Here is a 21,068-nt window from a genome sequence, read left to right as displayed (position 1 = left end):
GATGGGCAAAGAAATATGGAGATAGCAAAGAAATCAAAGAATACTAGTTAGAAATCAACTCCCAGAACGAGCCATTCATAAGTTCTCACTATGGACAGAGAAGTCAGACCTTTGTATGCGCTGCTAAGAGAGGAAGAAGAGCAACTGCTGAGTTCCCTGAGACAGTGGAATCTTGAGAAAGAGATGATATAGTAGAGCCCTAATGAAATCCACTGCTTTATGCTAAAAAAAATCATTGTACAACCAGTAGTAATGGATTTAAAACAACACCCAATACACTGTTGAAGTGAATGGAGGGATGGTCTGAAATTTGTTGCTCCTAATTCCCCTCTACAATTTAACAAACTAAAGCTAAACATAGATTTAAGTGGGTAGCCGTGTTGGTCTGAAGCAGCACAATAAAACAAACCCAGAGTCCAGTGGCACCTTTAAGAACAACAAAGATTTATTCAAGGTGTGAACTTTCGTGTGCAGGCACTTTTGTCTGAGGAAGAGTGCTTGCACTCGAAAGCTCATGCCTTGAATAAATCTTTGTTGGTCTTAAAGGTGCCACTGGACCCTGATTTTGTTTTATTGTAAAGCTAAAGATGTAATTAGTATTCCATAAGTATTTTAAAAGGAAAACCAATTCTTCTAATTGTTTAAAAAATTATTTCATTTGTAATGAAATAGGAGGTATTGAGGGTGTCATTTTGGAATAAAACTTCCCCTCAAAGCACTTTAAAGCATTTCCGGTATTACTAGGAGACTCAGCTGCAAAAATGATTAGACTCTCAGTTTCTGTTAGTGACAGGGATGTACATTATTACTGTACTTACAAGACCTTGGATTCCCCCCCCCCCCTAGATAGCTGGCAACATCAATGGATACTTAATTTACAATGACTAGGAAACAAATTAGGAAACAAACTTGCTTCAAAAACATATTCAAAGATAAAGGCACCTGCATAATATCCATTTATATGTTATGTTCTCAGCAGCTATTTCTGGCAGTCTTTCCTGAACACCTGCCAGAAAATCTGCTTCCTACTTTTTTACTTAATAAAAAGGACAAAATAGCTTCTTTCCTAATAAGCAAATGTCCAAATGCCACCTTGTGACAGTTGGTACAGGATTTATTAAAGGAATAATTAAAGTTGAGTAGAGCGTTTGTACAGATTACTATTCATTTTCCTCCAAATAACCCTGGAAGCCTCCTTATTACATAGATTTGCTGGCACAACATGACAACAGCTGTATGTAGGTGGGGCCTAAAGTCTCCTTGGAGATTCTGTCAAGTATTGCTTCTGCACAGCACAAGATGCCGTGTCTCCTTACTCTGGCACTGGGAAAAGAGCACCTGATAGTCTCAGCTACCACTCTAGACATGACAGAATGCTGGCCACCATTGAGGAGATCTCCCAGACCTCCTCTGCCCCTGTCTCAAGCAGGCCCCCTGGTATGCCAAGAAACTCCACAGGAATAAGTGGGAACTGAGGTGACTAGAGCGAGTATGGAGGAAGACTCACAATGAAGAATCGAGAACATCTTACAGAATGCAGTTAAGAGTCTATGAGATGGCGGTGAAGTCAGCGAAACACAACTTTTACTCAACATGCATCGCGTCTGCACACTCACGCCCAGCACAATTATTCAGGGTAGTCTGATCCCTCACCGCCCTCAATTAAGGGCACCAAAACAACAGTCAATTGGACACTAGCTGTGAAGCCATTTGCAAGCCACTTTGCAGATAATATCTCGACTCTCCGCCATGACCTCCCTTCAACAACAGAAAGCTAACTAGAGACCCCATGGCCATCTTTAGAGAGAACACTGAGTTACTTCAGACGACCCTCACTAACTGAAGTTGACAGGATACTAGCAGCAACAAGATCACCCACTTGCCCACTAGATCTATGTCCATTATTGCTCTTAAAAACAACAGATATAAGATAACAGATATAAGGCGGCTCCCCTCTGGGAAATAATTAATATCCCCCTTTCAACAGGAGAATTCCTGGAAGGACTAAAGGAGGCAGTGGTACATCCTTTGCTCAAACAACCATCCTTGGATCCACAGGAACCTAACAACTACTACCCTGTTTTGCCCCTAACATTTCTGATGAAGTTGGTTGAAAAACCTTCTGTTGTCCAAACATCAGCATTCCTGGAGGAAACGTCAGCCCTTGAGCCATTTCAGTTGAGTTTCCAGCCTGGCCATGGGATAGAGACGGCGCTAGTCACCCTGACGGACGACCTCCACTGCCAGCTGGATCAAGGCGGGCCAGTGCTGCTGGTACTATTAGACCAGTCAGCAGCATTTGACACAGTTGATCATGAAGTCTTAGCTCACCACCTTGCTGACATTGGGATATGGGGGACAGGCTGATCTCCTCCCTCCAGGGTCACGGACAGAGAGTAGCAATGATGATAATGATGATGTCATCCATTCAGTCATGTCTGACCCTCAGCGATTCTATAGGAAAGTCTTCACCATGCACCCCTGTCTCTGATTGCTTCTTTTAGTGGGTTCATGGTCATCCCTGTATCGGCTTTGATTGTGCCAGTGGATCCTTTGGCGACCACATTTCCTTTTGCCGCTAACCATGCTGAGCATAAATGATATTTGTAGCAAGTTTGATTGCATGATGTGTCCAAAGTAAGTGAGTTTTAGCCATAATATCTTCCCTCCTAATGACATAGTTGGTTTGCTCCTCTCTAAAACTATCTTGTTGGTAATTTTGGCTGTTCATGGTATTCTCAGCATTTGTCTCCAACACCATAATTCAAAAGCATCTATTCTCCTCCTGTCTTCCTTCTTCAGAGTCCAGGTTTCACATCCATAGGTTGTTATGGGGACGACAACAGCGTTGACTAGCCGGCACTTTGTATTAAGGCTGATATCCTTACTCTTCCATATTTGGTTCATGTCTAACATTGCATTCTGGCCCAGTGTTATTCGCCATTTGATTTCACAGTTGCATCCACCATTTTGAGTGATCACAGAGCCAAGAAAGATGAAATCATCATTACATTCAGTGTTCTCGTTGTCAATTGTGACTTTGGTGCTACTGCCAGTTGTTGTCATGATCTTGGTCTTTTTAATATTTAGGTATAGTCCCATCTTTTCACTTTCTTCTTTTAGTCCCTTTATCAGGGACTTCAGATCACACTCCGATTCAACAAGGAGTGTTGTATCATCAGCAGAGTGAAGATTATTGATGTTACAACTTCCAATTTTGACTCTGATCATAGATTCTTCCAGATTAAGCTTCCGCATAATTACCTCTGCATAAAGGTTAAAAAGAAAGGGTGATAAGACACCCTTTGTCTCACTCCTTGGCTGACCTTGAACCAAACAGTGTCTCCACATATTGTTTGTACTGTGGCTTCCTGGTTGGTGTACAATGAACTGATGAGGTGGGTTAAGTGGGACAACACTCCCAATTCATGTAAGGCAGTGGTCCCCAATCCCTGGTCCAGGGACCGGTCCTTGGATCAGTCGGTACCGGGCTGCAGCTCCTCCTTGTCCTCCTGCCCAGCTGCTGCCTCGGGGGCTGCCCTGCCACTCTGCCATCGGCTCACCTTTGGTGCTCTCTAGCGGCCACCATGGCTGGGGCTCCCCCTCGGTGTAGCACTGTGCAGCTGCCGCTGGCAGCACCCCCCCCAGAGGGCGGTGGGAAGTCAGGGGTGCCAGCAAGAAAGCAAGTGGAGCAGGGGCTCAGGCAGCAGCAAAAGACTATCCCCCCCCCAGGCCTCAGTCAAATTGTCAAGCGTTGACCGTTCCCCGATGATAAAAAGGTTGGGGACCACTGATGTAAGGCATCCCATAGTTTCTTGTGATCAACACAGACAAATGCTTCAGAATAATCAATAAAGCATAGATAGATGGCCTTTTGATATTCATGTGTTTTTTCAAGAATCTAGCGCAAATTTGCAATGTGGTCTCAGGTGCCGCGACCATGTTGAAAACCAGCCTAGACATCTGGTAGCTGAGCATCAATGATTGATTTGAGACGGTTCTGGATGATCAATAAGATTTTACTTGTGTTGGAGATCAGGGCTATACTTTGATAGTTTGAGCAGATGCAAGCATCACCTTTCTTTAATAATGGGATAAAAACAGACCTTTCCCAGTCTATTGACCATTTGCCAGTTCCCCAGATTTTCTGGCATAATGCTGTGATTGCTGCTGGTAGAACAGATCTGAATAGTGCACTGGAATGTTATCTATGCCAGGAGCCTTATTATTTGGGAGCTGTTTCAGAGCCCAGTTCATGTCTTCCAGTGTAGGCGGTTCCAATTTGTGTGGGGTGTTTTTGGCTGGTGACTGAGGCACCTTGGTGTTTGCATATAATTCTTGCAACACCCTACTTGCAACAGTCACCTCTAGACTAGACTTCTGCAACTTGCTCTACACAGGCCTACCCTTATCCTTGATCTAGAAACAACAACTAGGGCAGAATGCCATGGCCAGGATTCTCACAAATACATCATGGAGATACCACATTCGACCTGTACTCCAACAACTCAGCTAGCTCCCATTTGAATTCAATTAGCTTAAAGTTTTGGTACGTGCCTTCGAGGCCATATGCAGCCAAGAGTCAGTGTACCTGAGAGACTGTCTCTGTGCCTACACCCCCAAAAAAGCCCTACACTCTGCCACCTCCAACTGGCTGGTGATCCCAGGCCTCAAAGAGGTGTGTTGAACCTCAACAAGGGCCAGAGCCTTCTCTGTCCTGGCCCCCATCTGGCGGAATGGGCTCCCTGAAGAGATCAGGTCCCTACCCAAGCTTACGCAATTATGCAGGGCCTGCAAAAGGGAGCTCCTCCACCAGGCATTTGCCTGAAGCCAACCAACTCAACAACACCTGCTGGTCCCCCTGACACCCTCCTTACATGACCAAATCTGACCTAACTAAGGGTTCTGTTAAAGTTACTGTTCCTGTTGAACAATGTTCATTGAAATATTCTAGCTGATATGTTATATGTTATTATATTCAACGTAATTACCAGATGACATTTTTTGTAAACCACCCAGAGCCGTATTGAAGGGCGGTATAAAAATATAAATAAATAAAGTGGACTATACTTGTCAAAAGTAAATTAATAGGGCTTTTAGAGGAGAAGATCAGGGTCCTGGAGGAGAGGATCAAAACCCTGCATGAAATCATGCAAAAAGAGGATTTCGTTGACAGGACCTGTGCATACTTGCACAGGAACGAAGAACTTAGTCCAAAGAAGAATAGAGGTGGGGGTTGACTCTCCTTACTGCTACAACACAAGCCTGAAGGTGTTGAGAAGGTGTTGGCACTCAGATCCACTAGAGCTCAGGAATAGATTTCAGGCCCTTGTTGGGGAATGGAAGCAACAACAGGGACAGAGGAAGAACCAAAACAAGATCAAATACAGAGAGAAGAGGGCATAGGGATAGGAAGAAATGTCATTCGAAGGAAAAGGAAAGCATTGGTCATTGATGACTCTTCTGAGGGGCACGGAATGTCACATGGCTAGGCCTGACCACCTAGTTTGAGAGGGGCAAAGATTAAAGATATTACGAATTGGATGCTAAAACTCATTTGTAAAGCAGTAAACATCACTGGCTTTATCTTTTTGTGTTTGCTGCTCCCTTGTCTGCTGTAATTTTTTCAGCTTTATAGATCTGTATTACAGAACTAATTTGTATACTGTTTCTGTCTCCATTTTTTTTACTGTTGATAAAATGTTGTGTGCCCATGTGCTTCTTTCACAGTTGTTCTTTAGAAGAAGAGCTGGATTTTTGTACCCTGCTGTTTACTACCCAAAGGAGTCTCAAAGCGGTTTGCGAACACCTTTTCCCTTTGTCTTCCCACAATAGACAACCTGTAAGGGATATGGGGCTGTGAGAGGTCTAAGAGAACTGGGAATAGGTCACAGTCACCCAGCAGGCCTCAGGTGTCTCAAAGCATTTTCCAATTGCCTTCCCTTTCTCTCCATATAGCAGACTCCCCGTGAGGGAGGTGGGAGAGAGCCATGTCTCCCCAGCCATTTACATGTTCACTATTTACAGTTTCAGGCTATAAATATTCTTTATTTAGGTCTTCCTGTACTTTCCAGACTCACAGGACTGATGCTGGTCTGTCTGTCTATGCCCCCAAACACAAACAGTTGCTGGTAAGGGCTGGCCAAAGCCCATAGCACAGGAGGGACACACCTGCACCACTCCACCCCAACTGCAGTCTGCGAGCCTCTACCATCATCTCTAGATCGCTGCTCATTTCTAGATTACAATGATCAGCTATGCAGGCAAAAATGGCTCATTAGAAGGCTGGACTCTGAGGCAATGTACGATTTTGAAGTCCCACCTCCAAACCTCCAGGAATATTTCCAACCCGGTATAGCCAACCTCCAGTTGGGGCCTGGAGAGCTCCTGGAATTACAGCTCACCTGCAGAGTATAAAGATCAGCTCCCCAGGCAGAAAGGGCTGCTTTGGATTTTGGAAATGTCTGTTATGAAGAAGAAGCATTTAAGGCCTCCCACAGAGGTTGTTGTTGAGTTGAAACACTTGAGGCCTACTGCACAGGGTTGTTGTGCAGATGGCATCCAGTTTTGTGTGCACAATAACCCTGTATAGTAGGCCTTAAATCTGCAGAGAGTTGCTTGGCTGCCTCTTCCCTCCAGCAGCAAGGCCAGCCAGAAAAGTATTTTAAGTGAGAAGGGGCATTTCTGTGGCCTCCATGTCAGCCAACAGTTTGGCAGAAGGGGAAAGCTTCCCCCCAGCCTCCAAAGGAAAGCAGACTCCCCTGTGTTGCTCTTGGAAACGCGTCCCTTGCCTCAGTCAGGAGCTGTCAGCGGGTCCTTCACAACTGGCCTGAAGGGAGGGGGAGAACATTCATCAGCCACCTGCCAGCTCTGAGGCAAAGTGAGTGAAGTTGTTGGACGTGACAGGACAGCCCTGGGGCTAAAAGGGCTGGTACGGCCTGTCCAAGCCTCCGTTCGCATCCCCTTCGGCAGCCCTACTGACTGCCTCTCCCTGTGGTAGTCAGGGACAGACTAATGGCAATGTCACCAGATTGCCCCTGCCCGGGCAGCAGAGTGGGCTCTATTGCTTCCGTATTGTCTGGGGGGGGGGGGGGGGGAGAGGGCCTTCTGATTGGTCCAAAGATCAGACTGGCCCCACCCACACTGATGACAACTGGCCTCCAGTAGCAACTCTTTGTTCCATTTGTTTTTTCCCCCCAAAGTTTATATGATGCTCATGTAGCAGTTACTACCCCTGCAAACATGGAAAAATTATAACCTTGGCTACCAGTCAGTCCACAAGACATAAAAGACCACATTGCTCAGCTAAAAAACAGCAAAGCTGTTGAATTACTTGAATTATTCATATAAAATACAGACTGATGGGCACCATACCTGGCAAATGTGATCCAGCATATTACAGGCCAACCAGCCTGTTAAGTATTATTAGCAAACTATATGTAAGACAGATGCAGGGCAAATTCTATACTTGGTTAGAACAAGAAGACCAAATTGCCCTCGAGCAATGAAGATCTATGACTGAACATTGCTTAATTACAATTATAATAAAGAAATATTCTAATAGAGGACCAACCTCCCGATATGTGGCCTTTTGACTCCATTTTGCAGCCAAAACTTTGGCAGAAGGTAAAATCTTCGAGCATTGATAAAAGGCTGCTTTTGCTAATTCATTATTTATATGAGCAATCCTTGCTTCAAGTAAGGTATAATACTCAAGAACAGTGGTCCCCAACCTTTTTATCATTGCGGACCGGTCAACACTTGACAATTTTATTGAGGCCCAGGGGGGGGGGATAGTCTTTTGCCGAGGGACATCGCCACCGCCTGAAGCCCTGCTTCACTTGCTTTCCCATCGGTGCCCCTGACTTCCCGTCGCCGCTGTGCAGTGCCACGCTGAGGGGGAGCTCTAGCCATGGCGGCTGCTGGAGAGCACCATAGGTGAGCCGGCAGCAGAGTGGCAGGGTGCTCCCGAGGCAGCAGTGCCGGGGAGGAGTAGCCGCAGCCCAGTGCCGACTGACTCACAGACCGGGGGTTGGGGACCACTGCTCAAGGACATTCCATCAAGCAAATAAAAACCTCTAGAGGAATTAGGCAGAGCTGCCTTCTAGCACCCTCAATGTTTACATTACAATAATTATATGGTAAGGAATATGAGTGGTGCTAAATTTCAACCCCCCCCCCCAAAAAAAAAACATAGCCATTTGTCATCTATCTATAGTGATTTATGCAGATGGTTGTACTTTCAAGAATCCCAACTGGATTAAGAAGCTTGCTATATAGTGAATCAGGACATCTAACAATTGTAAAAAAAAAAACAACAACCCAAAGTGATGGTTTTTGGTGCACATTCCAGAAGTGCTACCTAGATGATGAAGGGTAACAAGATACAGCAGGTTAATAAAAAGAAACTTTGGGTGTAATAATACAGGCCTCAGGCTCTAATACAGTCCATTGTCATTTTCCCACTGAATATTCAGAAAGATCCATTTATAACATATTTAAGTTCTTAACATACGTAAGGGAGGGCACTGTCCCAGTGGCTCTATACCATACTAAAACTTTGCCTCAGTTACTTTATGGTACTTATTCAGGTCTTGCAACATCTACATTGCTCCATCTAGAGCAATGGTTCCCAACCTTCTTACCGCTGCAACCCCAGCGACAGGGGAAGCCCACGCACATGCGCAGGTGTTGTGGAGGCAGCCAGTGCCATGGCTCCCCCACCTCTGCTTGCCACCACCACTGCCTGCCTCCGCGGCAGCCACCAACTTGGCAACCCTTGTGGAAGGGGCCAAGCAACCCTAAATGGGGTCAGGAACGCAAGGTTGAGAACCACTGATCTAGAGAAACTGCAATCTAAATTTCTCCTCCTTGCATCTATTTTAAATAATTAACTTATCATTAAATTTCTAGGCCGCCAGTCCCACATGCGGCTCATGGCAGGGAACAAACATTTTGCAATAAAATACCCATTAAAACTCCCCATTACAGCATAAAACTCCAACCCACCCTGGTGGAAATAAAACCCCTTTCTCCCTCCACCATCCCATGTGCTCAGCACCCCCAGCTCTGGATGAGTAGGAGGATGTTACGGTCATCTTGGGGAGGGACCAATGATCTTACCTCCCTGCCCTCAACCAAAGACCTGGTAGAAGAGCTCCATCTTGCAGGCCATGAGGAACTGTTTGGAGACAGTTAATAGGAGAATAGAAGCGAGGATTTTCATACCATTTGTTCTCCAACACTTAACATAAACACCTATCGAATTGTACTATTTGTACAGATTGCTCAAGATTCCTTTTCACCAAAGTGGAGCACAGCTAGAATTAACTTTTGAGACTAGGCTTTTCTCCTAGTGCTCTTTAAACACTAAATATGATACTAGCAATGTCTAAAACAGAGGTTCGTAATATAGAGCAACAGCAGAATTTAACATTATCCACTAATTTTGTGTTGCCTGCTAAGTCTAGATATGTGATGGTTCTAGCAATGTACCTTTTACAGCTTGATGTTCAGTGTGTCAGATGTGTATATGTGCAGCATTTCCATTGGCTGTCTTGAACATTAAGTAGTAAAAAATTCCATATTCAGACAGGCTGTCCATGTGCAACAAGAGAGATGGAATATTTAAGAACATGTCTTTTTTCACTGTCCCTTCTATAACACACACTCCCCCCTTCTAACAAAGCAATCAGGTTGTCTGAACAAGATCTGTTTAGAGACAAGTGGCATATGTTTGTACCTACATGTACCTTTTGGAGTAAATATTTTTAATGAGATGAGTGGTTGGGACTGATTTTTAAAACAATATTTTGTATTTTATAGGCATTTTACATTTATACTGTATTTTACACCATTTAATCTGTATTATTCAGTCTATAATTACTTGTGATGATTGTTTCAGAATCTCTAAAGCAGCAGTTCTCAACTGCTCTAATTTAGCAATCCCCACCACGACGGTGGCGGTGGAATTGACACACAGGTGCACGCATGTGCACAAGACTTGGGGTGGCGTGGAGGCGGCCATTGCCATGGCTCCTCCACCACCCGCTGCCACAACCTGCTGCCCGCCACCAGCTACCGTCGCCTGTCGCCACCCACCATTGCTCTCCAGAACTGCTCTCCAAGGTCGCACCAAGTTGCTTTCCTGCCCTCCAGGGCTGCTCTCCAGGGCTGCACTGCACCGAGGTGATGGCAGCCAAAAGTGGCAGTAGGTGGCTGAAGAAACACCAGAATGATACAGCATCCCCCCCTTTGGGGGATTTATATATATATATTGCACTTTATTTATTTTGGGGTGGATTTCTGAGATGCTGCACATTGTTCCTGGAGCCCAAAAGGACATTATGTGCTGATTGCAGACTTTAAAACAATCTGTCCAGTCCCCTGTATGATTGGCAGAAGGCAACTGGATCACCCATTACCCCCCTCCCCCTTCCAGCTCATTTCCTACCTCCAGAAGACCAAATGGGACTGTTTTTGCCTGTCCCAGTTGTGAGAAGGCTGGACAGGTAGCTGAATCCCAAAAAGACATTTTAAGCTAATGGAAGGCTTAAAAACAAGCTGCTCAGACCCCCTGTAGGATCGGGAGATCACCCACCCTCCCCCCTCTTTCCAGCTTATTTCCTACTTCCAGAGGATGCAAACAGGACTGTTTTTGCCTGTCCCAGTTGTGAGAAGGCTGAACAGGTAACTGAAGCCCCAAAAGACATTTTATGCTAATGGGAGGCTTAAAAACAAAGTGCACACATGGCTGAAAGCCGCTAAACAACCCCCCCCCCCCGCTTTCCCAGGTCATTTCCCACTTCCAGAAAGCAAATACAGGGCTGTGTTTTGCCTGCCTTGTCCCAAGAAGACCGTGGACACTTTAAAGAAAATTTCATTTCACCTTGGAAAATGTAAGTTTGCAGTCCCGTTGCAACATGGATCATGCCATTTAAAAACAGAAAAATTGCTCAAAGCAGGAAATGGAGAGGGGAGGGTGGGAACAAGAGTGGGACAAAGCTGCTGAGTCTATCACACATTTACCCCTCCATATAGTTTCCCCCTGGTTGCTCACTGGTGGCTTGTGCATTCTAGGGTGGTAAATCCAGTTTTTTGGATTTACCACATCGCCATTTAAAAATGGTGACATTGCAAGCCGCCAACTGGACAACCTCAGGATGTTGGCAATGTCATGTGGAGGAGCCTTAATATCCTGCCAACATTGAGAGGCTGTCCAGCTACATTTTGTTCCCAGGGATGGGAATTTCTTTTTTTAAATGACTAACCTCCTGGAGCAACGAATAGGCAGACGAGCATGCAGGCAATGCTAGAAATTCTTTCCCCCCAAAGTTGTAACACAAAGTGTACCTGTCTAAAGTTTTCTCTCCCTACCCCAAAATCAGAAATTATATTAATTTTTAAAAGTATCAAAGGACTCCTGATCCCATAAGGGGTGGTGCTCAAAAAGCATTATGCATCTATGATTTTAGGCATAGGCATTTTAATGGAGATGTACTAAATGTTTTTTTTTAAGGCATCGTGAGACCTTTAACATATGAAGAAAGGGGATTGGTTGCCTGGATGGATTGACAGGCAGAAGTATGACACATATAAGGCTCGTTGCCCTCTTCTGCCATTTCCAGCAGCTGAGGTGGAAGGTGAGATGTGTGAAAAGGGGGCAGACAAAGGCAAGACAGCAGAAAAGGAGAGGAGGGGCTGGGAAGCACAATAAAATTTAGCGCTTTGCCATTTAGCTGGCATAACGCTATTTTTACTGATGTGCGGAAATTGTCTAAGAGTTTGTTCATGTGGCTTTTGCAGATTTCAGCAGGCAGGATGGGTAAAGATCCAGGGTACAAGTAGTAGCCTTCAAAGATCCTAGGATCCTAAAGATCCAAAGATCCTATCCACAGCCATCATGAAAACTGGGTCAAAATGAGGTTTAAGTAGCTCAGATGGTATATTAGATCTTCCTTCTGGAGTATTTGTGTTATAACTGACATCCAGACCAGGATGTATTCTCACTTTTTTATAATCAAATACTTGGCAAAAGCATCTCAACTAATTGTTTGTTCCAGGGACATTAAAAGCTCAGATTTAGGCAGCAGAAAATGCTGAGCTACCTTGAACAAGTGGGATAAACACGGACTAGGTGATGCTATAATAATAAATAACTTTCCTCTGCCACTGTCATTGCCACTTCATAGATCTCACAGTATGCTCTACACTGTAGAGTCTACAGCACAATCAATCAGATTCAGTTCCAGCCTTCTGCCAGTGCCATTCTAGATTACTCTTAATGTTTTCAGATCACCCAGGTAAACCAAGGGGCTGGGTTTCTTCCTATACATGGGAGAAGTCATCAGTAGACTCAAAGAGCTTTATGTTTCCACTGCACCCTTAACAGAAAACATGTTTGGAATCCTAACATTCCCTGAGACACTCTCTAATATTTATGAATCTCCAGCTGCAATCACATTTATTTGCAGAGATCTACACCACATCCCACCCTGAGATGAATGGCCAAGACTAGGGTCAGAAACTAAGTAGGGTCATCTCTAGGTAGAATTTGATGGAAGACCACCAGGGTCACTGTGCAGAGGCAGGGAAGCCACCTCTGTTAGTCTCTTGCCTTGAGAACACCATAAAGGGTCACTGTAAATCAGCTGCCTTTTTCTAGCAGAGAGTGAGGAGGGCAACATGCAAGTAAGTACATTGAGGACAACCAGCTTATACTACTCTTTGCCCACAAGAAAGTTATCCACGAGGTTATTCCACTCTTTGTCCACAAGAAACTTAAGATATCGGCAGGTAGCCTACATGTACTTGAGGCATTCAAGCATTTTGCCTTCAATCAGATTGGTGAGATAGTAAATCATGCTTTTGAGGATGTTGTCAGAAGGATGACAAAGAGTGCTGTCCAAGCATTTTAGTCCTAGTATTTTCATTAGGATTTAACTTCTGAATAAATATGCACAGGGTTGCAAGTCTAAGCAGCACGTTTGTCTGGGACTAACTCCCTTCCCAAACTCAGTAAGGCTTCTTTCCAGATAAAGATCCATATATTCCACTTGCAGGTAGATATGAAATCCCATTAAAGATCGTACAGAAGGGTAAATTGCCTAGTTCATCTGAAGTCTGGTTTTCTAAGGATTTCTACAGCTTTCTCACTTTGTGCAAACAAGTCACATAACACCTTTCAGGAAAGTACTTGTAAGAGTTAAAATAATACTTGGAAGGGACCTCCGGGGCCATCTAGTCCAACCCTCTGCACTGAGGACACTCACAACCCTTTCACTCATCCATTTATGTTCTGTTACGACATAAAGTTAAATCCTACATTGAGTGCCAATGATGATATTGCCTACCCACCAACAGAAATATAGTTTGGGTTTTTTATGTGTATTTTAGTTGGAACTTATAACACATTTGCAAAAGTCTAGCCAACTGAATGGGGAATGGAGATTTGAGATGCTTCAACCGAGAGCCAATTTTGCACACTCATGCCAGCACATAATCTGACAGCAATACACCAGTTCTTACTGAAGCAAGAGATGCAGTCAGCAAAAATACAGGACAAATTGACACTTCTAATAAACTGGGTTTTTATTTCCAGAAGATACAAGCCCATGTCTAGGTTTATATGTGCAACTGTCAATTCCTGCTTACTGAAGACATTGATATTGTGTGTAATGCGCAAGCTAAATAGAGTATTCTTAAAAACATCTCCTGTGATACTGCCTTGGTCTAATTCAGTGGTTCTCAACCTGGGGGTCGGGACCCCTTTGGGGGTCAAACAACCCTTTCACAGGAGTTGCGGCAGGGCAAGCAGCTTGGCGAGCGGGGTGTGTGTGCCTTGTGGGGTAGATCGAGATACAGCATTCGTCTGTCTGGAGCAGCGGAAAGAGCGAGATCGGCACGGTGAGACAAGAGGCAGAACTGAACTGAGAAACCCTGTGAAAAAAACAATTTATCTACAATCATGAACCAGGGATCTTCACGCCTTTGGTCAGTTTCAGTTTAATTTCTGTGAAAGAACACTTGCATCATTTTATAGTGGAGCGGGGGGGGGGGTCACCACAACATGAGGAACTGTATTAAAGGTCGCGGCATTAGGAAGGTTGAGAACCACTGGTCTAAGTCATGTCCCTAATTTCCATCAACAACCTCCTGAAGACAAACATCTTCATCCAAGCCCAACTGTAACTAACAGTAGCCAGCATCTCCTCACTTTCCCAAAACATTGAAACCACCTTAGGAGCTTTTGCAGACAAGATGGAAAACACAGCACGCATAGTTGTAGATCATAAACAACAGCTAATTATTTAATCTACAACATGGGTGAGTAAAGCACGTTCAGGAAAACGACTGTAAATGGAATATCACAAGTGTCTGTTTCCTAGGCAACTGGTTCCCTCCCCCACCTCCTCTCTAAGAGGGGAGGGGGGACCCAAACGAAACGTGAGGAGAAATGACAAACGCGAGCTGAACCTCGCACAAATAAAATCTTTCCGAACACACAATGGACATTTCTAGATGTAGTTGAGGATAACGCGGCTGCGATTGGGGGGGGGGGGTTTCCATGGAAACAAGGAAGAAAGAGCATGTTGCACGAAACACACACACACACACACACAAAGAACCAAGATGGGTAGCTGGACGATCTCTCGTTGCCTTCGGCGATGAATTAAGAATTGGAGCCTAAGGAACATAAAGGAAAGACGCGGCAAAACAATTCTTAAAGCAAATAAGTTTAAGGGAGGCGGCAGCCGAACGGACCGCTCGAGTCCCTCCACCCCACCTTCCATGCGGTCCCCCACACTAAGCACCCTTCAAGGCTACAACTTCAAGTAGGGGGAAAGATGGTTTATTACCATGCAAATACAAAGTTTCAGAGAAGTAACATTAAAGAAAGCCACACGTACCTCGTGCTAGCTAGCTCCTGACAGTGATGTTCTAGGAAGCAAAATCCAGAGATCAAAGCTCGGGAACTGCCTCTACTTTGCACGAGCTGTAAGTCAGCCAACACCATGAAAGAAACCCAGACTCCACCCTAGGGGTGGGCTCTTAAAAACACACACACGCCAGGGCTCTTCTGCTGACGTTACTCCCCCACCAAATGTCACTTCCTTTTAAAGCTGCAATTCAGCAGAGGAGGGAAGAGAAGGCTGTTTCCCCAGTGTAACCTGATTCTGGCCTTCGTTAAATGCCCACCAATTAGTCAGAGGAAGTCATCCCCCCATCCCTCCCTTTTGGTCTTCAGCTGATATAGAAACCAACCTTGGAACAAAAGCTCTTTATTGTAGCATCTTTTTCTGCCTCTCTTCATCCTTGTCACCTCCTTTCATGCAAAGGGGACTGTATTTGACCACTCCAGACTGATGCTGGTTGTCATGCCTGGAGCAGGTTTCTCCAAATTAGATCATTATTAATTTAAAAGAAACAAGGCCAGTGGGTATTGTTCTGAGACAGGGTACGGACTCTTCCCATTGGACAAAGTTATGGATAAAGGAGCACAACAGAAAACTGACTTAAGCAGAATACCAAAACAATGGGGCTACTTGTTAGCAAATTGTCATAAACTTTGAGAAGGGTACGCATTTAGTTATCTTGCCCATTTTAATAGTGGTTTTCCTCCAGGTAGCTCAGGGCATTGTTGTAAGGTACCAAATCAGGCAGTTTCTTCTTAAGAAACACAGGAAAACTTTATCTGGAATTAGCAAAGAAAAGAATTCAAGGCCCTTTGTAGCAATTTGCCTAGCACAAGAGCCCCCAGTTTGGTGCCCCTGGAAACCATGGCACACACTGAATGCAGCCAAGTTGGGCTTTTGCCCAGCAGGACTTCTGGTTAACTACTGGAGATTTGATTTGGCTCTGCAGATTTTTTTAAAGACCTCACTGTGTAACTGCAGTCAAGCTTTGACAATCATTTTGTGGCTGGCTTTACTTTATGTGGAAACCATTTTGTGACACGAATTTTGTCACGGTCTCTACCATGCCATGTCAGAATTCCAGAGGTGCCCACAGACTCAAAAAAGTTGGGGTCCCCTGGCCTAGCATGTGGTATATTTGGTACTGTTAATTAACTTCCAGAAGAACTTGCGAAAGAAGAACACGGGGCCTGTGACCATTACTGAAGGAGGAGTTGTCTTGCCAATCAAGATGGCAATGGTTCTTTTTATTAGGCTTTGGAAACAATAAGCACACTAGTGGAAAGGTAGACTTGTTGTGACTTATATATGCCTTGTGACAATATCTTCCGTGTTATTTGCCCATACAATTAACCCCTTGACAGGCCTCATCCTTTTCTCACATCTTGCTAGGTTTCTTCCAAACAAGTGCCTGTGCTTTTACATACAATCGTTGACATACATGTTAAAATCAATAAGATCAAATAGCAAATAAAAACATCATAGCTGGGTCCCAGGCCAAATTTAAAATATCGGTCATGGTGGGGCTCTATCAGGAGAAACTATCACACCGATGATGAGTAGTTACCTCCTCAATATCATGGGTAATTCTAACTAATTCAGCTTGTTCATGTTTAATTTTGGTCACTCCTCCATAATAATTGAGTTATAGAACTCGCATCAAATCCTGGAGGGAAAGCGAAATTCCACTCTTTAGCTTCCCAACCTAAAGTTTTAGTTTCATAATTAATTGCCATATAATACCCAGTAGCTGTATGAATTCGAGACACATTACATCTACATTCTCTGACTGGGAGTAAGTTACATTTCCGTCCTCCCAATAGACCCGGTCTTTTGAGGTGACACAAATGCACCCTCTTCCATTGTCTATTATTCTGGGGGCATCATTATTCTCTCTTAGTTCCTCACCACTCTGACTTCTCATTAGAGCCTCCTTTCTTCCTTTCTCCAATCCCCTAATTTCACCCTCCCCACCCCAGGTCTTATGTCAGCCAATGTCCTCCTTCACTCCAGCTGGTGAAAGCAAGCGTAGTCTCTACTCCACAAACAGGGCTCTATATTTCAGCCCCTTCAGCTGCTCCTGGCTTGCTTCCTTCCCTGCCCTTTGAGCATTGCCTTTCTCCATCTCCTGCCCCTGGCTGGTTGTCCTCACATCTCTGGGTTGGGTTGAGGAGGCTGCCTGTCCTCAGTATCCGTTGGCTCATCCCTCACTGCTCCGGCGTTGCCTCATGGCTCAGCCTCCTCTTTCCCTGGGCGTCTGGCTACAGCTCACCCTGCCTTCTTCCTCCTTTGTGAGGCTGAGAAAGCCTCTTTGTTAAGCAGCTCCCATCTCCCAGCAGAGCTCCCAGGGAAACTGCTTGTTCATTTGCCCACTCCCCCATGGAGGTTAGGAGGGGAGGGAGCAGAGCTCTGACAGTGACACAGACATGTGTGATAGACATGTGATAATGACAGATTCAAGTAGTTAGCCATGTTGGTCAGAGCAAGTGTGCCTGCACACGAAAGGTCACACCTTGAATAAGTCTTTGTTGGTCTTAAAGATGCCACTGGACTCAAATTTGATGTGTGATAATGGGGTTTCTTGGCTCTATACACCCAGGATTTACTGCAGTGAGTTTAGATGGTTGCTTTAAAGAAATGTAAAGAAAGCACTATTAAACTCTGCATCTCTTTAAACCAGAGCTGCTTCTTGTTTCTCATGCTTAAGAACCTCTGGTCTTCTGGACATCAGATGGGGTGGGGCACAGAAAGTAGTCTGAAACACAGATTGCTGTAGTGCATGGTAGACTTAACATTTTGCCCCTCACTACACAAAGGGGCCTTAGCTAGTACTATGTAGTAAATGTTATTGAAAGCTACAAGTAATTTCAGCTTTTATTTAGCAGATAGAAACTGAAAAAATGGACACAGAACTCAGAACTGCCATTTCTTTTACCAGCTCCCAAATAATAACCTTGGCTGTAATATGACTCCCTCAATGGTCTGGTAAAGTTGTAATCAACTTCAGTGTCTATGCTGCCAGTCATGGGTTAGAGATCAGAATTACCTCATGAACTCACATACCAATTCCCTCTCCCTTTTCCATTCTGAGCGCCAACTACACATTACATTGTCCCAGGTTTAGGACAGATAAAAGGAAGTACTTCTGGAAACTCTATAGCATCTTACACACAATAAATAATGCTACTTTCAATCTACTTTCAATACAGTTTTGCAACTGCATTTTACTGCGTGACAGACTGCATGCAAATGGATGGACTGTGTGCAGATAGACACTGAAGTTGATTACAACTGCATTTAGCAGATGAGCAAGCATCTATTATGGTAAATCCATAGACTTTTAAGCAATTCAAGTGACATCTTCATGCACAAATTAGAGCCCTTCTTACTGAGATGTTCATTTCCTACAGGCAGAGAGCATACCAACATGCAAACTCCACCAAAATACTGTGGTACAGTTCTAGGATGGCTGTACCACATGCCAATTCTGAATTGACTGTGAGTTAAATATTTTTATTAGCAATGACTCGTTGCATCTGAAATGATTTCCCCCCTAATCCAGTATGACTCAATAGCACTTTTCTAGGCTTATAGTCTTGTAGCCTTTATATTACCTCTGTGTTCAGCTTTTGCTCCTTCTTCTCATGCCACTCTAGCTCAATCGTAAAGAGATGTTGAGTACTTCAGCCTTGATGGTAGTTTTTGTACTAGAAATTACCCTTCCGTCCTTTCTCACCTTTCTATGTCCTCTTTTTAACAAGGGGGAAATAAATGCAGTAATAAAATCAATATTAATTTTAACAAAAGGAATAGTGTTTTTAATACCTATTGCAGAAAAAAAAACATTTGCCACTCTGTAAATGCTATTAAGTGAGCTCCAGTAAGCATTCAAAAAGCACTGCAGAAACCAATATTAAAATTAAATGTATATAAATAATGACATAGACAGGAGCCAGGGCCCAGTCATAAGAGAATTTGAGAGGGAAAATATTGCCTTTTTGAGAATGTCTGCAAAAGAATTCTATTCTACCATCTAATTCATTTAATACAATGTCAGATATTTCTCACTGTCCCGGAAATCACTATGGGACAGAAATATATACAAATTCTTTCATCACATTTCTGCCAAAATGTCAACCTGAAGTCGTTGCTGAAGAAGACAGATCAAAACAAAAAGCTATACCACTCTGAGATGCAGAATTACTTTGCAGTTCCCCCTGGGATATCATAACGTAGTATACGAAGACAAAAATGTAATTTGCAGGAAACCATTGACTGAGTATCTATATTATAATTCACAGAAGATTATTCTATCTGTGGTGGCATATTCTCATAAGCATGATCCTTCTCCTCACATGATAATGCCCTTGGAATAAAACCACTTAAAATCCTTCCACTTTCCTTTTGGAAGAGGAACAAGCATAAAGAGCTATCTTAAAAATAGGATTAAAAAAAACAGCTTTTAAAATTGTGCTTTAGAAATGTAGGAATCATAACTGCATGTCCCACTAGCTAATAACAATTAATAAATACAAAAAAAAAATCCATGTGACCTAGATGACAAAATGCATGAACAGACAGTACCCCAATACACATCTCCTATTATTTCATTACTAGAAATAAAGCTCATTTTATAATTAAATAAAATGGGCACTAGGGGCCATTCCCCAGGGAAGCCCTCACAGTGCGAAGGCTACCCGGGGGTCTGGGATGCGGGGGGCGACCGGGCCACAACCTGGGTTGATTTCCCGGCCACGGTCTTGTCTCCCGGGGCCGGGAGAAGGCGGGGGCCCTCCCTCCTCACCCCACATAGTATCGGGGCCTTCTCCCAGCCCCACGAGCAGGCTCACCGCGTCAGCAATGCGGCGAGGCTGCTCCTGGGGCCGCGAGAAGGCTGCGGCGCCCCCCCCACCGCAGCTGGTACCGGGGCCTTCTCCTGGCCCCAGGAGCGGCCTTGCCATGTCAGCAAGGTGGCGATGCCCTCCTGGGGCAGGGAGAAGGCGGTGGCCGCCCCCCCCCCACGGTTTGTCCCGGGGCCTTCTCCCAGCCCCAGGAGCAGCCTCACTGTGTCTGTGAGGCGGCGAGGCAGCTCCTGGGGCCAGGAGAAGGCGGTGCCCCCCGACCGCAGCTCGTCCCGGAGAACGCCCCCACCGACGGCGCCCCCCCGCCAGGGTTCCCGGGGCCGAAAAGGAGCAGGGATGCCGCGTCTTCAATGTGGCGTCCCTGCTCCTTTCTGAAGGGGGAGGAGGACCCAGTCTGGAGGACTCACCATGCGGGCTGCCAGCTCAATCTGCACAGTGAGTTCTCGGCCGGGCCATGCGAGGCCGGGACAAGCTGCCAATGGGGAGCTTGGATGGACACTCAGAGGGCCCAATCAGGAGCTGCTTCGCGGCTTCTGATTGGGCCCTCCAAGCTTTTCTCCTGGACAGGGCCCGTCCTAACTCTTCCCCAACAGTCCTTACCCTTTTATTTAATCCGCTCCACAGGAGCGGTTTAAGATTCAGGTGAAACTTTTAGAGTTTGTATTCAAATTACAAGCAAGGAAACAGAATCATGAAAAAGTGCATGGGAAATTTCTACCCCCGAAGAGATTCCAGGAAACACCTATCCCTTCAAATGTGTGCCGGCTGCTAATGTATCATTTTTTGTTATTGTTGACCAAAAAAAATTACATCAGAGCATAAATACATGTCATGGAAATAAATATGACTTACACTGTTTTTATCTTTTTTTTAATAATATTTAAGTTATCAATTATTGTTTTATTTTGTTAATGCCAGATGTTTTTATGTACCTTGTAATTTGACTACTGGTCTAGCACAGTAATAATCAAGACTTGAATATGTTTCTCCCCACCCATTTTCCTGTTCCAAGTCTTCTATAGCGGTCCCCAACCCCCTGTCCGGGGACCGGTCCTGATCTGTAGATCAGTTGATACCAGGCCGCGGCTCTTCCTCATCCTTTTCCTCAGCTGCTGCCTTGGGGGCTGCCCTGCCACTCTGCCACCGGCTCACCTTTGGTACTCTCCGTGGCCACCATGGCTGGGGCTCCCCTTCAGCCTGGCACTGCACATCTGTTGCTGGCAGTGCTCCCCAGCGGGTGGTGGGAACTCAGGGGTGCCTGCGGGAAAGCAAGCGGAGCAGGGGCTCAAGG

At 44.9% G+C, this 21,068-nt stretch overlaps 1 protein-coding gene across 4 annotated transcripts in view; it reads right to left on the bottom strand.

The window, feature by feature from the left end:
- AGPAT4 (1-acylglycerol-3-phosphate O-acyltransferase 4) overlaps positions 1 to 15,078 on the bottom strand; it is an 80,576-nt gene extending 65,498 nt beyond the window's left edge. For 3 of the 4 annotated variants that reach the window (XM_077348204.1, XM_077348191.1, XM_077348198.1), the window contains exon 1: positions 14,910 to 15,078. The gene's annotated coding sequence lies outside the window, so the exon portion shown is untranslated. The remainder of the gene's footprint in view (positions 1 to 14,909) is intronic. The other variant, XM_077348213.1, reaches the window with a different exon arrangement.
- Positions 15,079 to 21,068: the final 5,990 nt, after the last annotated feature.

The sequence above is a fragment of the Paroedura picta genome, chromosome 1 (genome assembly GCF_049243985.1).
Source record: "Paroedura picta isolate Pp20150507F chromosome 1, Ppicta_v3.0, whole genome shotgun sequence".
NCBI lineage: Eukaryota > Metazoa > Chordata > Lepidosauria > Squamata > Gekkonidae > Paroedura > Paroedura picta.
This window is presented reverse-complemented; position numbering and strand designations above follow the sequence as displayed.